The sequence below is a fragment of the Nerophis ophidion genome, linkage group LG17, assembly GCF_033978795.1.
Source record: "Nerophis ophidion isolate RoL-2023_Sa linkage group LG17, RoL_Noph_v1.0, whole genome shotgun sequence".
Classification (NCBI taxonomy): Eukaryota; Metazoa; Chordata; class Actinopteri; order Syngnathiformes; family Syngnathidae; genus Nerophis; species Nerophis ophidion.
The window spans coordinates 29564483-29586023 of record NC_084627.1 but is presented as its reverse complement, the minus strand read 5'-3'; the positions used below and the strand labels follow the sequence as shown (position 1 = coordinate 29586023).

The following is a 21541-nucleotide window of genomic DNA, read 5'->3' as shown; positions in this document are numbered from 1 at the left end:
TCCCGCGAGTTTCTTGTTGAAAACGTCGCGGATTGATGACGCGTACGCGTGACGTCAGGAAATATTAGCTCAGCACCAGTTACGGCTAAAAGTCGTCTGCTTTAACCGCATAATTACACAGTATTTTGGACATCTGTGTTGCTGAATCTTTTGCAATTTGTTCATTTAATAATGGAGACTATAAAAACAATGCTGTTGGTGGAAAGCGGTGGATTGCAGCTGTCTTTAGCACCGAGACACAGCCGATGTTTTTGTTTGTTGTGAAGCGGAGCGGTCAAGCGAACATGTTTTCTCTACGTCAACCAGCATGTTTTTGGATGGGGAAATTGAGATATATAACTTACCGGAGAAATCATTGGATTATTTGTCGTCCTGCAGCAGCGGCAGCTGTGAGCTTGGTTCCTCGGCTTCTCTCTGAGACGCTTTGTGTTCACCGCAACTATCCGACCTCGAGGTATGTCTTCACAATCTTTAAAATCTCACTAAAACACTATTAAAACAATAAGCAGATAAGGGATCTTCCAGAATTATCCTAGTAAATGTGTCTAATTACATCTGAAATGCTCACTTCGCCGCCGCCCAGAGCCGTCACTTTTTTTTCTTTTTTGTTTTTTAGTCCTTCACTTTCAATATCCTAATTCACGACTCTTTCATCTTCGCTCAAATTAATGGGGAAATTGTCGCTTTCTCGGTCCGAATTGCTCTTACTGCTGGTGGCTCCCATTAAAAACAATGTGAATATGTGTGGAACCCTGTAACTCGTGACGTCACACGCACATACTTGCGGTAAAGGCAGGGCTTTTCTATTAGCGACCAAAAGTTTCAAACTTTATTGTCGATGTTCTCTACTAAATCCTTTCAGCAAAAATATGGCAATATCGCGAAATGATCAAGTATGACACATAGAATGGACCTGCTATTCCTGTTTAAATAAGAAAATCTCATTTCAGTAGGCCTTTAACCTGTGTTTCAACCGGATATGGTCTTAAAAGCGCATTTTTTAAATATACAATTTTTCAAATCAGGGTGGGAATTCCTGCGCTTTTACAGTATATCACCGTATTTACATTTGATTCAAAGTTCTACCTCCATTTAAGGCAATGTAACCAGCCTGGTCCAACCCCTGCTTCTGTTCTGCCCTGGGTTTGAACCTACGTCCTTCAAATGAGAGTGGAGGTCGCTAGACATTGGGCTACAAGCCAGAGCAGCTGTCAACCCAATGTCCAGCGCAAGCTTTTAGAGTGTTTACTAACATACAAGTGGGAGAGCTGTACTAAAAATGTTCTTGTCCCAGTGGATCAGCTCATTGAAACACTAAATTCTTGTCATTTTGTATTTTATTTAGTACATGACCGGTGTTTATGCCTTGACTTTTCTTTTCAATTGAGGATATCCTCAAATGAGACAGCACGTGTTCTAACGGAACAAATCTCATAATTTATGGAAATATCATTGGATTTTATTTCAGAGTTAGAATGACGTGTTTCCATGTTTGAACTTCACCTTTATGCCACTGCCCCAATGCTAAAGTAAAGTCACACTGCCCGACTTGATTGATTTGCCAATTCTCTATACCTAGCTACAATATGTAATAACATGAGTGTGAATGAATCAACTCGATTGCTGTGTTGACAGTGTGAGCCTGGGAGTGACAAGTGTCAGCTTTATTGAGTATCATATCGACATTAAGGAGGATTTTATCCATGATTCATGTTAGTACTGGAAAGTAATCCCCATCAAGCCATTCATTTTACCCCAAAGACCATAACAAGGATAAAACTGCACTGCCGTGAAAATATATTCCATTTACTGTGCATGGCTGCTTTCAGTCAAGGCAATTTGGAGAGCGATGCAAATGACGCAGGAGAAGCATCTTACAGGTGTGGGCTTTCTTTTTAATCATACTGGACATTCTTCAAGTCATCATTCAAGCTATTAAAGTTCAACTTCCTTTAGTGATCTCCTCTGTGTGTGGTCTGCATTTTGGAGGAAGTTTAAATCACCCAATGTGCCGCCATTTCCTAACAGATAATACTCAGAGATGCTCTCAAAACAATATTGACAGTGATGTAAAGCATGCAGGATGCGGACGAACATTATTAAGACCTCAAATGTAATTAAAAATAACATGAGAAAAACTCCCAGGGTTGTGGCAGCATCAATGTGACATTTACTAAGAGTTGCACAACACCTTCCGAGCTTTCTGGCTGCTCTATGTTGTTATATCTCAACAAAAGAAATCAGATTAGACTTTCACACTAGCACCTTTAGTCAGTTTTAATGAAACTCCTGTTGGATTTTTGTCCGTTGTACTGTATGAACAAAGTAATCATACACGGGTGTAAACTAAAACAAAACACCTTGTCCTGGTTCAAAACACCGAGAACGCCTTTGACAATCCAACTGACAAATTAACCGACTGTCATGCCTGTGAATCAGGTTTTATGTTTGTTAATGTTATGTTTTGTTTTTTGGACTCTTGTTTCCCGTTTTGCACTTCCTGGTTTTATTTGTTTCCATAGTAACCCCTTAGTTTCCACCTGGTCTCCTAGTCACACCCCGGTCCTCAGCTCTCACACCTGTTTCCAATTACCACAGCTAGTATTTTAAGCCATTTGTTTTCTGTTCCTCGACCTGGGAACTTTACCTACCTACCGGACTTTGTATTGAACCCTCATGACCACGCACCTACCTTTCCTTGCCGACCTTCATGCCTTGCCACGCTGTTTATTGTTTGACCACGGCAAGAAGACCTTTTGTATTTATGCCTCAGTGCAAGTTTTTGTTTCGCTTTGTGCCATAGATAGTATCTTTAGTTTATTTGTATATAGCCATGCCATTGTGCTGTTTTTTGTTTTTGAGTATAGTCTAGTTTATTATCCGCCATTGTGCGCGCCCTTAGTTTTCCTGTTTTTCTATTGTAGTGTTTAAATAAATTAATCATGTACTTACACTCACGTCTCGCTCGTGCAAATCATCCTTTGCGTAGGAGAAGCAAAACAAATCCAAGTCATAGTCCTGACACCGACATGACATTCACAGACCATATTAGTGGCATAACTACAAGAAGGGCAATAGTGGCATGTCTTCGGTTTAGCATGCTGTATGCATATTCAACATTTCTGCCATGTTTCATCAAGAAATCTGAAAGCAGCATGCCTTCTTTTCATTGGATGAAGTAGGGATCATTTGGTCAAGTTCTCAAGTACACTCAGCTTTTTTATTGTGAAAAATTGAAGTGTTAATGCAAGTTTATGTTCTAGGTGTGTTCTTAAATTATTGTTGTTATTTAGGACCAACTGGACCTGACACGAACACAGAATAACAAGTATAGCAATAACACAATCCTCTTGTCAAGAAATCAACCTCTGTAAAGAAACTGTGCAAATGCTACCACTGGACCATCACAAACTGATGGCTCAGCCTACACTGTAAAAAATGACCGTAAAAACTATGGCAAGCAATTGTTAAAAGCATCATTAAAACACAGTAAAATCAAAAGTAGTTTTATCAGAGTAGTAAATACAGTGGATTCCCACAAACCAAGAAACAGTAGATAACCTAAATTACTATGGTTATAATAGGTAGAAAACACACAACCTTACTGTGAAAATAATGAACATTTGTACAATGCATTTGCAAATACTGTAATGTCACATGCATGCAAATACTCTAAAATTGACTGTAGTTTTCTATTTAAGTTAAGTTAAATAGCATACCGTAATTGTATTAGGGGTTTGTGTTAAATCATTAGCCTAGTTAACTTTCGGCTAACAACATGTTTCCCTGTATTTTTGTGGCAAGTCGTTTCAGACATTGAGTGGTTTTGTCTATGTGCTTCATTGTAAACTGTATCGAAATGAACCACGCTGTGTGCTTAAATCTGCCGGAAGTGGTTGCAAGCAGCTATTTAACAGATACAGAGCATTTAAGGCACATTTTTAATAGCTTTCTTGAAGAAACATGTTGCACAAGGCCATGTTGTAAGTTATCTAATGAACTGTTGTGTTACGAAAATTGGAGAGTGGATCCCAAGGATGCAGAGACGTGGTTTGATATAGTTAAGTTCTTCCTTTATTTAGGTGGAAGTGGAACATAGCCAAAACAAAAAGCGATGGTGGAAATACAAAACACACCATGAATAAATAACTATATAAAACAATCAAAAAATTGAACAGAAAACGCTAGACGAAGCTAGGATAACTTACTTCAAAACACGAAGTAAAACAAAGAAACAAAATGTTAACTAAAGACGATAGACAAGGCTAGGATATAAATAAGCAAACCTGAGAGGAGCACAAGACAGACTAGAAAGACTGTGAGTTTGTAGGAGGCCAAGACACATGCGAGAGAACTTGCAGTGGAATATAAAGTTCCGGCACTGACAGGCCGTCAGCACCCAGACTAAATAGACCACCTAATCAGCTTTCAGGTGTGCACGATTGCCCAGTGTCTGCTGCACTCCAGACTGTGGGCGAGAGTGAGAGTAAAACATGATGTGCAAACCAACAACAGAAAAACATGAAAAATTCAGTTCCACTTCCACCTAAATAAAGGAAGAACTTAACTATATCAAACCACGTCTCTGCATCCTTGGGATCCACTCTCCAATTTTCGTAACAGAAAAAAATTGCTCTCATGCAACAAGTGACGACTGCTACTTTTTCTACTTTTATTCTCGCTAGCTCTCACGCTATGCCACTTGATTATTCCAGTTTTCATACTGATGATTTGTTTTCTCGTTTGTGCTTTCATGCCAAGTTTAGTTTTCTGTTTGTATTTCCTAGTTTTCATACTAGCGTTTTTGGTTTGCCTTTTTATTAGCTCCAGCATTTCTGTTCAGAGCTCTCTTTTTGTTAAATAAATATTTTAAGATCCTACCTTTTGTTGTGTTCACGTCATCGCATCCACGGAGGGACAAACCCGGCATTACCATGCCCACCAGTCATCACATGTTGTACAAATACTTTCAAGTGAAAATCCTCATGTGCCGCTCACATGTCTCAGAAACACAGGCATTTTGCAGATACTAGGTATGGGGGAGCAGTGGTTAACACTCGTGCCTCAGTTAGAAGGTCCTGGGTTCGACTCCTGGGCGTGGGGTCTTTCTGTGTGGACTTTGCATGGTCTCCCCGCGACTGCGAGGGTTCTCCAGAGGTACTCTGGAACTCGAAAGATATGCACCCGGTAATAGGCTAATTGGCAACACTAAAATTGGGAAACATTTGTTTTACAGTGAATTCCTGGCAAACACAGCTGCAAGTATTTTACCGTGAATTGTATAGTTTTTTGTAAACAGGTTAACAATACACCATATTTTTTTACGGTAATTTACCGTCGTAACTGCATTTTTAACGGTGAATTCCAGGCAAACCCATTTGTGTGGAAGTTTTTTTTTTTACAGAGTTGGAATTCCTGTGTTCATACAGTATATCAAAATATTTAGACGATTTAACCAGCCTGGTCCAACCCCTGCTTTCTTTCTGCCGTGGGTTCAAACCTGCGTCCTTCAAATGAGAGTCAAGTGCGCTAGGCATTGGGCTAAAAGCCATTATATATAGTGGTCAACCTAATGTTCAGCGCAAGCTCTTAAGGTATTTACTAACATAAAATTAGAATATCCGCACTGGCTGATCTCCATTACATAAGATACACATACAGTACAGGCCAAAAGTTTGGACTAACCTTATCATTCAATATGTTTTCTTTATTTTCATGACTATTCTAGTGTCTTCAAAATAGCCAACCTTTGCTCTGATTACTTTTTCGCACACTCTTGGCATTCGCTTGATGAGCTTCAAGAGGTAGTCACCTGAAATGTTTTTCACTTCACAGGTGTGCTTGAAGCTCATCAAGAGAATACCAGGAGTGTGCAAAGCATTAGAGCAAAGGGTGTCTATTTTGAAGAACAAAATAAAATTAAAAATTACAAAAATGTGTTTCAATCACTGAGCTGATCCCCTGAGACAAGTATATTTGTATCTTATGGTAATGAAGATTAGCCAGTGCGGATATCCCAATTGTTTGTTAGTAAACACCTTAAGAGCTTGCGCGTAACATTAGGTTGACTGCTCTGGCTTTTAGTCCAATAAATTGTCTTAAAAGGAGGTAGTACACTGGATCAAATATAAATACTTTGATATACTGTATGAAGACAGAAATTCCCACACAGTAAAAAAAAAAAAATCTGCACAAATACCAGCAGCTGGCTTCAGGAGCCACTTTTCGGAAAAAGACTCACTTATGAAGATGGAAAGATGTTTTGCACGCCATGTTAAAGGGCCAAGAAAAAGAACACTTTTACGACCGGGTGCCCTGATTTTCAAAGATCCAGCCTCACCAGGCACCAAGAAGCACCCTCCAATCTGGGTCCCTACAATTCCACTCTTTGGTCGGAATGACGAGGCTGTCGATATGTTACAACTCTATGTTTTCCACAAAGCCAACCAGACATCCACCATGCTATTAACGCTCCTGAAAAGCTAGAAAAGCAAAAGCTAGAAAAGCAAAATTCTGATAAATGACAACACCAATAGGCACACGTATCTTCAAATATAAAAAAGCACATCCTATAAAAGTAACATGCTTCTAGTATTTTCTAAATTTTAAAACAAGACATGTATAATCTGGGGACGCTCTCGTTTGTGCGAAATTGGAGCACCTTGGGCGTTATTTTTTGTCAAACGTTTGTCCTCACGCTTGTTATCCCTTGGAGCATGTGTTGAAGTTTTCTTACAATGAGTTGCATCTACTCCTCTCTAGTCTTTTGGACTCTTTTTATTCGGCTCGCATTTGGATTAAATGTTGACGATCGCGTTGCGGGCTACAGGATCACCTACAGCCGGGAGATACTGCTTGAACTGCCACCACAGACGTAATTCCGCCATTCCCTACTTGCTACGGAGCAATACCCTTGCAACAACAGATGAACTATCGCACAAAGAGTGCCACAGAAAGAGGGAAGAGAGTAGGTGTCCAACGCAGACTGAGGAAATATGGGCTAGATAACTGGCACATCAGTAATAACATGGACAAACTAGAAGCTTACGCAAGGTGTAAACGTGATTTTAGAGACCCATGTTTGCTGGCCTTCACAGAGACCTGACTGAACGCTTCCGACAGCAATGAGGATCTACACATCAGCAGCCCTGCCAGAATGTACCGGTTGCCCCGCATAACGGACAAATCTTGCGGAGGTCCATCCATTTTCTACCGCTTATTCCCTTTCGGGGTCGCGGGGGGCGCTGGCGCCTATCTCAGCTACAATCGGGCGGAAGGCAGGGTACACCCTGGACAAGTCGCCACCTCATCGCAGGGCCAACACAGATGGACAGACAACATTCACACTCACATTCACACACTAGGGCCAATTTAGTGTTGCCAATCAACCTATCCCCAGGTGCATGTCTTTGGAAGTGGGAGGAAGCCGGAGTACCCGGAGGGAACCCACGCATTCACGGGGAGAACATGCAAACTCCACACAGAAAGATCCCGAGCCTGGATTTGAACCCAGGACTGCAGGAACTTCGTATTGTGAGGCAGACGCACTAACCCCTCTGCCACCGTGAAGCCCCCTTGCGGAGGTGTAGTATGTTTCTACATCAATAAGAGGTACTGTAATAACGTCACAGTTCGGGAGAAAATATTCCCCCCTGAACTTTTATCCATTTCACTTGTGCCTTTTTACTGGCCAAGGGAGTTTCAACAGGTTTTTTTCACCCTTGTCTACCCCGGCAATCACCCATCTTATTGTGGAGGTAAATAACAGACTTGATGCTATCTCACCTGACGCACCTAAATTTATACTTGGGGACTTTAATCAGTGTCGGATACACAAGACTCTTAAGAACTTATGAACAATATGTCACCTGTGCAACAACCTTTAAAAACTCCACAATTGACTTGTGTTATGGGTCAATGCCTGGTACCTTCAGGTCCATGTCTATGCCTCCCTTTGGAGCATCTTACTACAGCAGTGTCCTGCTGATGCCCATCTATAAACCGTACTGCAAGAAACACGTGCATACAGTAAAAACAGTAAGGTGTTGGACAGAGGAAAGTATTGCGACCTTACAAGCATGCTTCGATTTGACAGATTGGGATGTGTTTTATAAAAAACTGGCATTCCTTGTCCACGACAAGTAATGCCAAGTAAGCAAAGCAGTAAGTGTGTGTGTGTGTGTGTGTGTGTGTGTGTGGAAGGGATGGGATGAAGTTCATGTGTGCCCATGTGTAGGATTTGGCTCTTTGCAGTAACACAGTAAAAAAAAAAGGGGTCTCTTAGTCTCTGACTGGTTGGCCACCCCTACAAGATTTCGGAGTAAAACTAAGAGACTAAAACTTCTTCTGGAACCAGAAATCTTCCGAAAAGCAAGGAGAATTTTAGCCATGTTCTTGCAGATGAATTCTCTCTGTTGCCTTTAAGGCAGGGGTCTCAAACATGCGGCCCTCGGGCCAATTGCGGCCCGCGAGATGTTTTTTCGCGGCCTGCACTTTTATATGACAATTTAATATTGGTGCGGCCCGCGAGTTTAATATGAACGGCGCTTGACAGCGTCATACTTGTCCACGGTAGCAATTTTCCCCGGGAGACCCCTTAATTTCAGGGCACCAATTCTCTCAAAGCCGATTTTTACCATATCAACAATATTCGGGGAGTGCCATAATGGCACTGCCTTTAGCGCCCCCTACATCCTGAACTGGCAGCGTGCAAGCCCAGTTATATGTTGCATCTGGCCAAGCAAGACGCACGTGTGATATTGCAAAATATATTTGATCAACAGCTACACAGGTCACACTGAGGGTGGCCGTAAAAAAAACTTTAACACTGTTACAAACATGTACCAGACTGTGAACCCACACCGAACAAGAAAGACAAACACATTTCGGGAGAACATCCGCATCGTAATACAACATAAACACAACAGAACAATTACCCAGAATCCCATGCAGCCCTAACTATTCCAGGCTACAATATACACCCTCCGCTACCACCAACCCCCCAAAACTCTACCCTCCCTACTTGTGTCGGTTGAGGTGTTGTATATTGTAGCCCGGGAGAGTTAGGGCTGCAAGGTGTTCTGGGTATTTGTTCTCTTGTGTTTAAGTTCTGTTAGGGTGCGGAAATTCTCCCAAGAAGGTTTTGTCATTCTTGTTTGGTGTCAGTTCACAGTGTGGCGCATATATTTGTAACAGTGTCAAAGTTGTTTAGATATGTAATCATCCGTGTTAAATGTCCAGAGGAGAGTAAAAAATAATGTGACATGTATGGCTGTTCAACAAGTATATCTTGCAGCCACATACGTTGTTCTGCACAAGTCTTCTACAACATGTTACAGACCCGGCACATTGGTTGTGGGATGTAAAAGTGTGTGCGATGACATGTAGTAGAGTAGTAGTGCTATTCTAGGGGGTGCGCGAACCCCTGAAGGTACTTGAAGGTATGCCAAGGGGAAATTGAGATTTATTATAAAAATATTATAAAAAATAGCAGCAATTCATAAATCCTTTATAAATATGTTTATTGAATAATACTTCAATGAAATAGGAATGTAACTTCATAAACTGTGAAAAAATAATACAACAATCCAACATTCAGTGTTGAAAGCTACACTTTTTATGGACATGTTCCATAAATATGGATGTTAAAGATTTATTTTTTTGTGAAGAAATGTTTAGAATGAAATTCATGATTCCAGGTGGATTTCTATTACAATCCCCAAAGAGGAAGTTGATGATTACTTCTATGTGTAGAAATCTTTATTTATAATTTAATCACTTGTTTATTTTTCAACAAGTTTTTTAGTTTTTTTCCAAATAGTTCAAGAAAGACCACTACAAATGAGCAATATTTTGCACTGTTATACAATTTAATAAATCAGAAACTGATGACATAGTGCTGTATTTTACTTCTTTATCTCTTTTTTTCCAACCAAAAAAGCTTTGCTCTGATTACTTCAATTAAAACATGTTCACAGGGGGTACATCACTGAAAAAAGGTTGAGAACCACTGTTGTAGAGGCTAGAGTATACAAATGAGTTTTAAGGTGAGACTTAAATGCTTCTACTGAGGTGGCATCTCGAACTGTTACCGGGAGGGCATTCCAGAGTACTGAAGCCCGAAATGAAAACGCTCTATAGCCCGCGGACTTTTTTTGGGCTTTGGGAATCACTAATAAGCCGGAGTCCTTTGAACGCAGATTTTTTTGCCGGGACATATGGTACAATACAATCGGCAAGATAGGATGGAGCTAGACCGTGTAGTATTTTATACGTAAGTAGTAAAACCTTAAAGTCACATCTTAAGTGCACAAGAATCCAGTGCAGGTGAGCCAGTATAGGCGTAATGTGATCAAACTTTCTTGTTCTTGTCAAAAGTCTAGCAGCCGCATTTTGTACCAACGGTAATCTTTTAATGCTAGACATGGGGAGACCCGAAAATAATATGTTACAGTAGTCGAGGCGAGACGTAACAAACGCATGGATAATGATCTCAGCATCTTTAGTGGACAGAATGGAGCGAATTTTAGCGATATTACGGAGATGAAAGAAGGCCGTTTTAGTAACGATTTTAATGTGTGACTCAAAGGAGAGAGTTGGGTCGAAGATAATACCCAGATTCTTTACCGTGTCGCCTTGTTTAATTGTTTGGTTGTCAAATGTTACAGTTGTATTTTTAAATAGAGGTCGGTGTCTAGCAGGACCGATAATCAGCATTTCCGTTTTTTTGGCGTTGAGTTGCAAAAAGTTAGCGGACATCCATTGTTTAATTTCATTAAGACACGCCTCCAGCTGACTACAGTCCGGCGTGTTGGTCAGCTTTAGGGGCATGTAGAGTTGGGTGTCATCAGCATGACAGTGAAAGCTGACACCGTATTTGCGTATGTCAATGAGCGGCAGCATGTAGATGCTGAAAAGTGCAGGGCCAAGGACCGAACCCTGGGGAACTCCACACGTTACCTTAACGTAGTCCGAGGTCGCATTGTTATGGGAGACGCACTGCATCCTATCAGTAAGATAAGAGTTAAACCAAGACAGGGCTAAGTCTGACATACCGATTTGTGTTTTGATACGTTCTAATAAAATATTATGATCGACGGTATCGAAATCAGCACTAAGATCGAGGAGCAGCAACATAGATGACGCATCAGAATCCATCGTTAGCAATAGATCATTAGTCATTTTTGCGAGGGCTGTCTCCGTAGACTGATTTGCCCTGAAACCGGATTGAAAAGTTTCACATAGATTGTTAGACGCTAAGTGTTCATTTAACTGCTCCGCAACAATTTTTTCGAGGATTTTCTAAATAAAGGGAAGGTGAGACACCGGTCGGTAGTTTACCATGAGGTCAGGATCGAGGTTAGGTCTTTTAAGAAGAGGATGAATAACCGCTTTTTGAATATTGGGGGAACAGGGCCCGAGGAAAGTGATAAATTTATAATATTTAGCACTGATGGACCTAATAATACAAATAGCTCCTTGATAAGTTTCCCAGGAAGAGGGTCAAGTAAACATGTTGTTTGTTTTATTCCATTTACACGCTGTAACAATTCCTCTAATGTTATTTCCTCAAAACGAGATAAACTATTTTGGAGGGCAGTATCAGCCGTATATACAATCGTATCAGTGTTAATAGAACCCAGTTGTAGCTGGGACATATTGTCTTTAATCTCCTTTCTAATGACTTCAATTTTCTTATTAAAGAATTGCATAAAGTCATCAGCTGAGTGGGTGGAGCTACTGGAAGGGGTCCCTTGTTGGGTTAGCGATGCTACCATACTAAACAAAAATTTAGGATCGTTTTTATTACGGTGGATGAGGTTTGAGTAATATTTAGCTTTAGCTAAGGTAAGCATGCGTTTGTAAGTTATTAAACTATCACTCCATGCTTGATGGTGCACCTCAAGTTTAGTCGTGCGCCATTTGCGTTCCAGCTTTCTACATAATAATTTCTGAGCTCTAGTTTATTCTGTAAACCACGGGGGATGCTTTTTTGGAGCCTTTTTTAACTTTAGCGGTGCTATGTTATGAATGGTTTCGCGCAGGGCGTCGTTAAAGTTGTTAGTGAGGTTATCAGTAGAGCCCACATACTTTGGGAATGGTGCCATTACCGAGGGCAGTAGGTCAGCAAGAGTTGTCGTTGTGGCTGTCTTAATGTTGCAGCTGCTATAGCAGTTATAATTATTATTAGTTTGACGAACATGCGTCTGAACCTCGAATTTTATCAGGTAATGATCAGACAATACTTTAGTAAACGGGAGTATCGTAACTTTGGAAATGGTGATACCCCTGACAAGCACTAGGTCTATCGTATTACCGTTGCGATGTGTGGGTTCATTTATTATTTGTGTAAGACCACAGCTATCAATTATAGTCTGGAGCGCTACGCACGGTGGGTCTGATGGGGTATTCATATGAATATTAAAGTCCTCCATTATGATTATATTATCGGCGTGCGTCACTAGATCAGCAACGAACTCTGAGAATTCATTGATAAAGTCCGAATAGGGCCCTGGGGGGCGGTAGACAACAGCCAGGTGTAGAGGCAGCGGTGTGACAGACCTCATAGTAAGCACCTCAAACGATTTATATTTATTATTTATGTTAGGACTAAGGTTAAAGTTTTCGTTGTATATTAGTGCGAGCCCCCCCCCCCCCCACCCCTTTTAAGGGGACGGGCAATATGCGCATGTTCTAATTTAACTTGTTCTAATTTAACTGATTCCTTACCCAGACCAGTAGTCTCGCATCTTCCATTTAAATCCGGCTTCAGGATGGAGGGAAGTGGTGTTCTGTGGGGATTAGCTGTCTGCTTTGTTTTTAGTCCCGCTCGGCATCCGCGTTTCCGATCACACCGCTGGCGTCTGCTCCGTAGACGGCCCCCGCTGCTACTATACTCCCCTGCTTCACAGGCCGCTGGATGTAGCCGCCGAAGTATTCCCGTGCTAGTTAGCAGGTCTAGCAAGCACGCGTCTATCATTCCAAAACGGCCCGATATGTCCACATCCAGAAGTGTCTGGCGGTCGTAAGTGATCACGGAGTGACCACGATGTGAGCCAGCCATAAAAATTGGGAGTTAAATCACCATAAATGATTCCCGGGCGCGGCACCGCTGCTACCCACTGCTCCCCTCATTTCCCAGGGGGTGATCAAGGGGATGGGTCAAATGCAGAGGACAAATTTCACCACACCTAGTGTGTGTGTGACAATCATTAGTATTTTAACTTTTAACTTTAACTTTTAAGAGATATTTTCTTGCGGCCCAGCCTCACCCTGTTTCTGTATCCAGTGGCCCCCAGGTAAATTGAGTTTGAGACCCCTGCTTTAAGGCGGCGTTATGCCCTCCCTATGTGTAAAATAAATTGGTTTTCCTAATAATTTGTCCCGTCTGAAAGTGGTATTTCTAAAATTTCAACAAAGTACATCCGCGACTTGCATTGCGAGGTTTGTGGCTTTCCGCGAAGGGGAGGAGTCGGAAATGACATGTGAAGCCTCACTGCCAGGCTGTACCACCTGGCCGCTTCGAAACACGTTTTAAATTTTGCAGAGAGATTTGACAACTCATGAACCAACCAAACTCAGTAAAAATGTGAGCTTCTGAGAGTTGTGGTCAGTTTGGAATCTGAATAAAGAATACAAATATTTTTTGGAATGCCAATAGAATCAAAAAATTATGGAAAACTTAAGCCAAACAGGTTACAGCTTTGTTATATAAATATTAAATAGCTAACTTATTTGAAACAGTCAGCCAACCTGTGGTAGTGGGTTCGATCCTCTGCAACGTCAGTTCTCCAATGTGTTTTTCACTGTAAAGATTACATTTAATAAAGAAATGCGTGTGTATTTATTATTTTTTAACCAGTCACCAGAAATTGATAGCTGGTTGATGGAGAGGTTTTGCCAAGGAAAAACAAAAAAACAATCGCTTAAACCCAAACATTTAAAAATAAAATAAATCTGCTCTATTCTGTACAATATTGTATAGGTTAAATTATATTGTTATTTTCCTTTTGATACCATTTCTTAAAGGTGACAGAAAACACATATAATATAATTCTACCATGTTGGCAAAATACATAAAACACAATACATATAGACATATAACACATAAATAATATTCTATTTCCTCTTTTTTTTTCCTTTTTTTTTTAATAGACATCAAGAATCAGACATACCTACCCATTACATCATATTCACATACATTTGTTGTCTGCCCTAAATGTCAAAATATTTGTGTTTATATCCTAACCATACCCGCCCCCAAAAAAGAAAGAAACAGCAAAAAACAAAGTAGTATTTACAAATACATCAACAAAATAATACATTAATAATAATAATCAGAAAAAGAATATAAACAGATATATATATATACACACACACACACACACAATATATATATATATATATATATATCTCCATCCATCTTTTACCGCTTATTCCCTTTGGGGTCGCGGGGGGCGCTGGCGCTTATCTCAGCTACAATCGGGCACACACTTTCATATATATATATATATATATATATATATATATATATATATATATATATATATATATATATATATATATATATATTCACATATAGGGAGGGAGTAATTTTTTTTTTTTTTTTTAGGCTGTACAATCACTAATTCGAAAAATTCAAGTCAGGCTTATGGGGCGGGACATACTAGACCCAGTTTTCCCAGTATGAAGTAAATGTCTCCAAGTTATAATTAATAAATAAATGATAAATGGGTTGTACTTGTATAGCGCTTTTCTACCTTCAAGGTACTCAAAGCGCTTTGACACTAGTTCCACATTCACCCATTCACACACACATTCACACACTGATGGAGGGAGCTGCCATGCAAGGCGCTAACCAGCACCCATCAGGAGCAAGGGTGAAGTGTCTTGCTCAGGACACAACAGACGTGACAAGATTGGTACTAGGTGGGGATTGAACCAGGGACCCTCGGGTTGCGCGCGGTCACTCTCCCAATGTGCCACGCCGTCCCAATAAAGGCAGTTATCGTCTCAATTTTACATATGTCCATTGCAGTGACGTGCCATCATGGAAAGAAAAAAAATGTAAAAAGATAAAACATTAATTAAATTGTTATATGTATCCAGTGATTATACTTTATAAGGTTATTTTCCATTTAACTTCACCAGTTTTATATTATTTTTATCCAAGCTGAATTTTCACATTTGCTGTTGAAATACTGAGAAGAGACTTGCGGTGATTCAGCAGCCAGTTGAGCCTCCCCATGGATTGCGCAATGACTCAGCTAACTGATGGCTGCTGTGCAGTGAGACCGTATTGCTATATGAATTATATTATACATTTCCATAGTTTAGTTAGCTGAGGTATATAATGTACAGTGAATTTTGTCAACAACTGTATGTGTGTAACGTATTTCCTGTGCTGGGCAATCATAAAACGGCTGCAAAGACGCACTATGTTCTCCCGCCTCCTGGTGATAGAGGGCGCTAGTGATCCAAGGGATCATTCTTCCCACAACTCGGCTCCAGAAGAAGTTACAACAAGCAGCAAGAGAGAGCAGCGTGTGTTTATTTTTTACTCTCCTCTGGACTTTTAACACGGATGATTACATATCTAAGATAAAACAGTTTTCTAAACTGGACTTTCAATCGAAGCAGGAGGTAATAATTAAAGGAAGACCAACGCCGGAGCTAAAAGGTTTGCTTCAGACAGTGATCTCCATCAAGACAGAGACTTTTAAAACTGAAGAGAGATAAGGAAGACTTCTATAAACAAGTTATCAATGTTTTTGTTCAGAAGGAGCGGCGCATTGACTTCATTTATAAGTAAAGGTAAGACCATAATAAAGTTTTTTTATTAAACGTGCTTTTTTGTGTGCTACAGTTTGTATGTGTAAAGAATGCTGGTATGAGCTTTTAAACATAACCCTTTAACTGCTGCCAATCAAATGGTGAATAAGATACTCTTTAGGGTTCATATGTTTGTAAATCTGACTGTGATGAAGTCAGTGCCTCACCAGCCATGAACCTCACGTCACTGGTCCATTGTGATTTCCATCTATTGCTTCAAAGTTGGGCTCTCCTGGGATATCCAGTTCCTCGTAATGGTCTTTTTACAGGCCACTAGTAGGATATTCATTAAGTGTTTATCTTTCTTCAGCCAGTCCTGAGGTACATGTCCAAAAACCTAAGTTTTACTTTCAAGGGGTATTTCACGTTTGAAAATATCCTGTAGAGCTTGGTGTATCTCTTTCCAATAGTCCTTTAGGGCGGAGCAGTCCCAGAAAACATGGTAGTAGTTTGCATTTGAATTCCCACAATTTCTCCAACAGGCAGGGGAGTTGTTACCATAGTGAGACTTCTGAGAAGGTATAATAAAATGTATGATCAAACTTTTCCAGCCAAACTCCCTCCACTTGGGTGAGCTGGTACAAGTCCATTGATATTTCCATATAATTGTCCATTCTTCCTCAGATATAGTTATCCCTCCTTCCTTCTCCCATTTTGTTTTAATATATGAAGTTGAGTACGATTTCGTATTCAACAGACCCTTATACAAACATGAAACAGTTCTATCAACAATTTTTGAAATGTAGGCTTTTGTAAACAGTTCAATCAAACATATACTCGTCTTTGTGACACTTTTCACCTTCATATTAACAAAATGCCACAACTGCAAATATTGGTTTTCTAATATATATGTCCTTTTAATAGTTTCCAAACTAAGCATTTGTTAATCTTTCATTACACTACATAAAGCTGTTATACCCTTAGATATCCAGTCCTTAAATCTTGAGTCTAATTTATTAGGTGTAAACTCTGTATCATAGGCACACCATTTAAGAACTGCAATATCATTCTCGAGTATTGTATTCCTTTAAGATCATTTTCCACACTTTAAGTATTCATTTCACCCATGGGTTATCAATGTTAGTTATGTAGGTTTGTAAACTGCTATCTTCCAGGATTGCTTGCATTCATTTAGGGAGCAAGTATGTTGGGTGCCCGAGGTAGACCAAAATGCCGTCCTTTTTTAATTCAAGTACCCCCTAATCAGAGCAAAGCATTTTTGGTTGAAAAAAAGAGATAAAAAAGTAAAATAAAGCACTATGTCATCAGTTTCTGATTTATTAAATTGTATAACAGTGCAAAATATAGCTCACTCGTAGTGGTCTTTCTTGAACTATTTGGAAATAAATATATAAATATAACTAAAGACTTGTTGAAAAATAAACAAGTGATTCAATTATAAATAAAGATGTCTACACATAGAAGTAATCATCAACTTAAAGTGCCCTCTTTGGGGATTGTAATAGAGATCCATCTGGATTCATCAACTTCATTCTCAATATTTCTTCACAAAAAAAAATAAATCTCTAACATCAATATTTATGGAACATGTCCACAAAAAATCTAGCTGTCAACACTGAATATTGTATTGTTGCATTTTTTTTCAAAGTTTATGAACTTATATCTATATTTTGTTGAAGTATTATTCAATAAATATATTTATAAAGGATGTTTGAATTGTTGCTATATTTAGAATATCTAAAAAAAAATCTCACGTACCCCTTGGCATACCTTCAAGTACCACCAGGGATACGGGTACCCCCATTTGAGAACCACTGCTTTAATCATAATTCTCTTAATATTTCATTTTGTCTGATAGACTGAGCTAATGACTCCAGATATAATGCAAAGAGTAATAAAGATCATGCACATCCCTGTCTAGAGCCCCTTTCTAGGGTAAAACTGTTTGAAGTATCCATTGACTTTAATCTTAACAGTAGGATTGTTATATGTGTGCCTTTATAGTGGTAATGATTGTATCCTGAAAAACAAATTTATAAAGAACTCTGTAGAGAAAATTCCAATTGACCGAATCAAAGGCCTTTTCAGCATCCACACTGATAACAATTTCGTCGATATTTTTTCTTTTTATATGATCCATAATATGTAGTCTTTCTTTTGGTGTCTTGTGTTTGGCGTTGATGTATAACACATGTTTGATCATTAGAAATCTTCTAATCGTTTGGCCATAATGGAAGTAAAAAGTTTATAATCAACATTGAGAACCGATAATTGCCTGTAAGATCCACATTCAATTCTATCTTTGTCTTCTTTTGGTATAGCTGAGATAATTGCCTCCCTCCAACTAAGTGGTGTTTGTGCCTTTTTTAAGACCCAATTCAATGTGGGGAGTAAAACAGGTATTCATTATTTTTTTAATTCCTTATACCACTCAGCCGTGTAACTGTCTGATCCCGGCGATTTACTTAATTTAAGCCTACTAATTGCAACTTTTAATTCATTTGCAGTTATATCTGCAGACATTGTTTGGTTTTGTTTTTCATCTAAAATAGGTAAATCCAGGAAGTTCAGGAAGCTGTCAATTTGGGTTATGGTCCTACTAGAGACCTCGGGGTATAAAGTTTTATAAAAATATTTGGAGGCTTCCTGAATTTCGTTTGGTTTATTTTTTATCACTTTTGTTCTTGAATCCCACATTTTATGAATTGTGTTTTCTGCTATCTTTTTTTTTAGTTTCCAGGCCAATATTTTCATAGACTTAGACCCACTTTCATAGTGTCTCTGTTTCAAAAACATTAGATTTTTTTGTATTTCTTGTGTGGCCAAACTGTTAATTTCATTCCTAATATTTCTTATTTCCCTTAATGTATCCTGTGCCAAATTTAGTTTGTGTCTTCTTACTAATTCTTGTCTTTTTTGTTTTTAAGTCATCTGATTTTGTGTTCTATTTTTTTTTCTAAATGAAGATATTGCTATAATTTTCCCTCTTAAAACAAGCCTTCAGGATGTCCCATAACATGGGAGGTGAAACCTCTCCTGTGTCATTGAACTCCAAGAAGAGATTAATTTCAGATTTAATTTGTGTCTTAAAAGATAGGTCATTCAACAGATTTGAATTTAGTTACCATGTATTATTTTTTGCCCTCAGATTAAAGTCAACAGATAGGTTTATAGGTGCATGGTCACTTAGATCTATCGTCCCAATTTCAAAGGTACATATTTTATCTTTCTCCTTCCCAAATGTTAGAAAATAATCTATTCTTGTACAAAGACAGTGTGGAGCAGAGAATAAGTATAATCCCTTCTGTCTGGGAAAAAGTCTCGCTTTATGTCAATTAAGCCTACTTCCTCAAAAAGTGAGTTTACTTTCTTATAAAGGGGTTTAACGTTATGTATTTTATACTAAAAGAGTCCAATTTTGGCTGTAAATAGATATTTAAATCCCCCCCACAAATCAAAAGACCTTCGGTTTCCGTTGCAATAATATTGGTGATTTTTTTGGAAGAAAAGATCACTCCCAGGGGGTAAATATACATTCAATAAGGTGATTGGGTTCCCACTTATCTTTCCCTTTACTAAAATAAACCTACCCTCCTAAACACCAAATTCCAGTACTTTTTCAAAATTTAGCTTTTTGGAGATTAGGATAGTGGATAGTAACTCCTCTCCTATGTCCTAATTTATATGACGAAAACAAATGAGTGAAGCCCATTCTCTTTAGTTTAACATGCTCCTTATCAGCCAAATGGGTCTCCAGTAAATATAATATGTGGGCTTGTTCTGTCTTCACTTTTGACCAGATTCTACAGCGTTTTTTGGGGGGTTCAATAGCCCAAGAACATTAAACGATACACATTTTACTTTGCCACTAACTATATGTGTTTACTTGTAAGTGTACCAACAAAATATTCAAAATAAAACCTAGCAAGTCTACTCCCATAACGAAAAAAAATGATATTTTATTTCCTGTGTTAATTTAACTCGCAAAACTATTTGGTCAAACATTCATTGTAATTAATTGTCATTTCCAGGAGCCATAACAGAGCGACAATTCAAAGCACCACACATTAATTAAGTGGTAAAAATGCAGCTGTTTTTAATCATACATTTGACCAGCAGGTGGTGTCTTGTGCCGAAGCATGCATTGAAGCTTTGAGAATTTTTTTAACCAATTGGCTCAAGTGGTTATATGCCTCTTCATCTACACTTCCATCCATCCATTTTCTACCGCTTATTCCCTTTTGGGTTCGCGGGGGGCACTGGCACCTATCTCAGCTACAATCGGGCAGAAGGCGGGGTACACCCTGGACAAGGCGCCACCTCATCGCAGGGTAAACAGAGATAGACAGACAACATTCACACTCACATTCAAACACTAGGGCCAATTTTTGTGTTGCCAATCATGGTTTTTTTTGGAAGTGGGAGGAAGCCGGAGTACAAGGAGGGAACCCACGCATTCACGGGGATAACATGCAATCTCCACACAGAAAGTTCCCGAGCCTGGATTTGAACCCAGGACTGCAGGAACTTCGTATTGTGAGGCAGACGCACTAACCCCTCTGCCACCGTGAAGCCCTCATCTACACTTGATTAACCAAAATATTCACAACTGAACCTTTATCGATTGAGGGGTTTGTAAGCGGCCTAGCCAACAATGTCACCTTTCGAACCGGATATCCGGTCACATCAGTTTGTTGTACAGTACAAAAAGTCAAAAATGTTGTCAAAGCGGGGTATAGAGTAAAGTTTTCAAATAGAAATTTATCATAAAAATAACAATAATAATAATAATAATAGCAATAATAATACTGCCACTGTGCAAAGCTACCTTGTGTTTGTCACAAACAACGTTTTCTCATTACTAAGCCTACATTCCTAAGTTGTCTTTTACAACAGGGTATGTTTCTGATTGCCACACTCACAATTCTCAGTCTCTCATGTCTGTTTGTTTTAATAAATGTAACTGCAAATGTTCTACTAGTATCAATGTGCATACATGTAGACAACTCAAATGGTTCACTTGGAGTAAATGATTGTTTCCATGGTTAGTTATTTGTTGTTTGTTATGAAATGTGTATGTTATGAAAAAAAATCAAATAAAATAAAAATACAAAAAATATACTGTATATAAATATAGCCAGTCTTTTGAATTGAACAACGCATATTGGAAATGTATGAATAGGGGGCAGAGATAAGTTATAAACATTTCTGCTCCTTTTCATTCATTATTTAATTCAAATGTTAAGTTCATTGTTTTTTTGTTTTACCTTTATGAATGAAATAAAACACAAAACAAAAGATAAGCATTCTTGACACAGTATAGTCTCTGTACAGACTGTCAATAATTGTAATAGCCAAATCATCAAGGCAGGGTATCGGGGTAAAGTTTTCAACAAGCAACAATTACACATCAGGGTAGAATTCACAAACTACGATACTGCCACTGAGCAAAGCTGACCCAAGGCCTACAAACAAGGTACTCATCATTGAGCCTAATGCTGTGCAATGTGGAGAGAGAGAGAAAGAGAAAAGAAAGAGAGAGAGAGAGAGAGAGAGAGGGATACACATTTGAAATAAATAAATGACAGTTTCGCTTGTCTCATCTCTTTTTATTTATAAAACACATTTTACTTATACAAAGGACAAGACAATTAAAATGACAATTGGAAAGTATGTTTTAGTGCCAGCCCTTCTTTTGGACGATGTATACTAGGGCCATGTTAACACATGAAATTACCACAGTTGACTG

General features: G+C 39.0%; 2 protein-coding genes and 1 pseudogene across 5 annotated transcripts in view; all 3 read right to left on the bottom strand.

The window, feature by feature from the left end:
• The window catches only part of LOC133536308 (poly [ADP-ribose] polymerase tankyrase-1), a 337423-nt gene that overhangs the window by 105669 nt on the left and 210213 nt on the right, over positions 1-21541 (bottom strand). The window lies entirely within an intron of this gene.
• Positions 1-21541, bottom strand: part of LOC133536310 (uncharacterized) — a 193216-nt gene that overhangs the window by 78930 nt on the left and 92745 nt on the right. The gene's annotated exons all lie outside the window — the stretch shown is intronic.
• On the bottom strand, positions 21118-21247 carry LOC133536662 (U4 spliceosomal RNA; annotated as a pseudogene).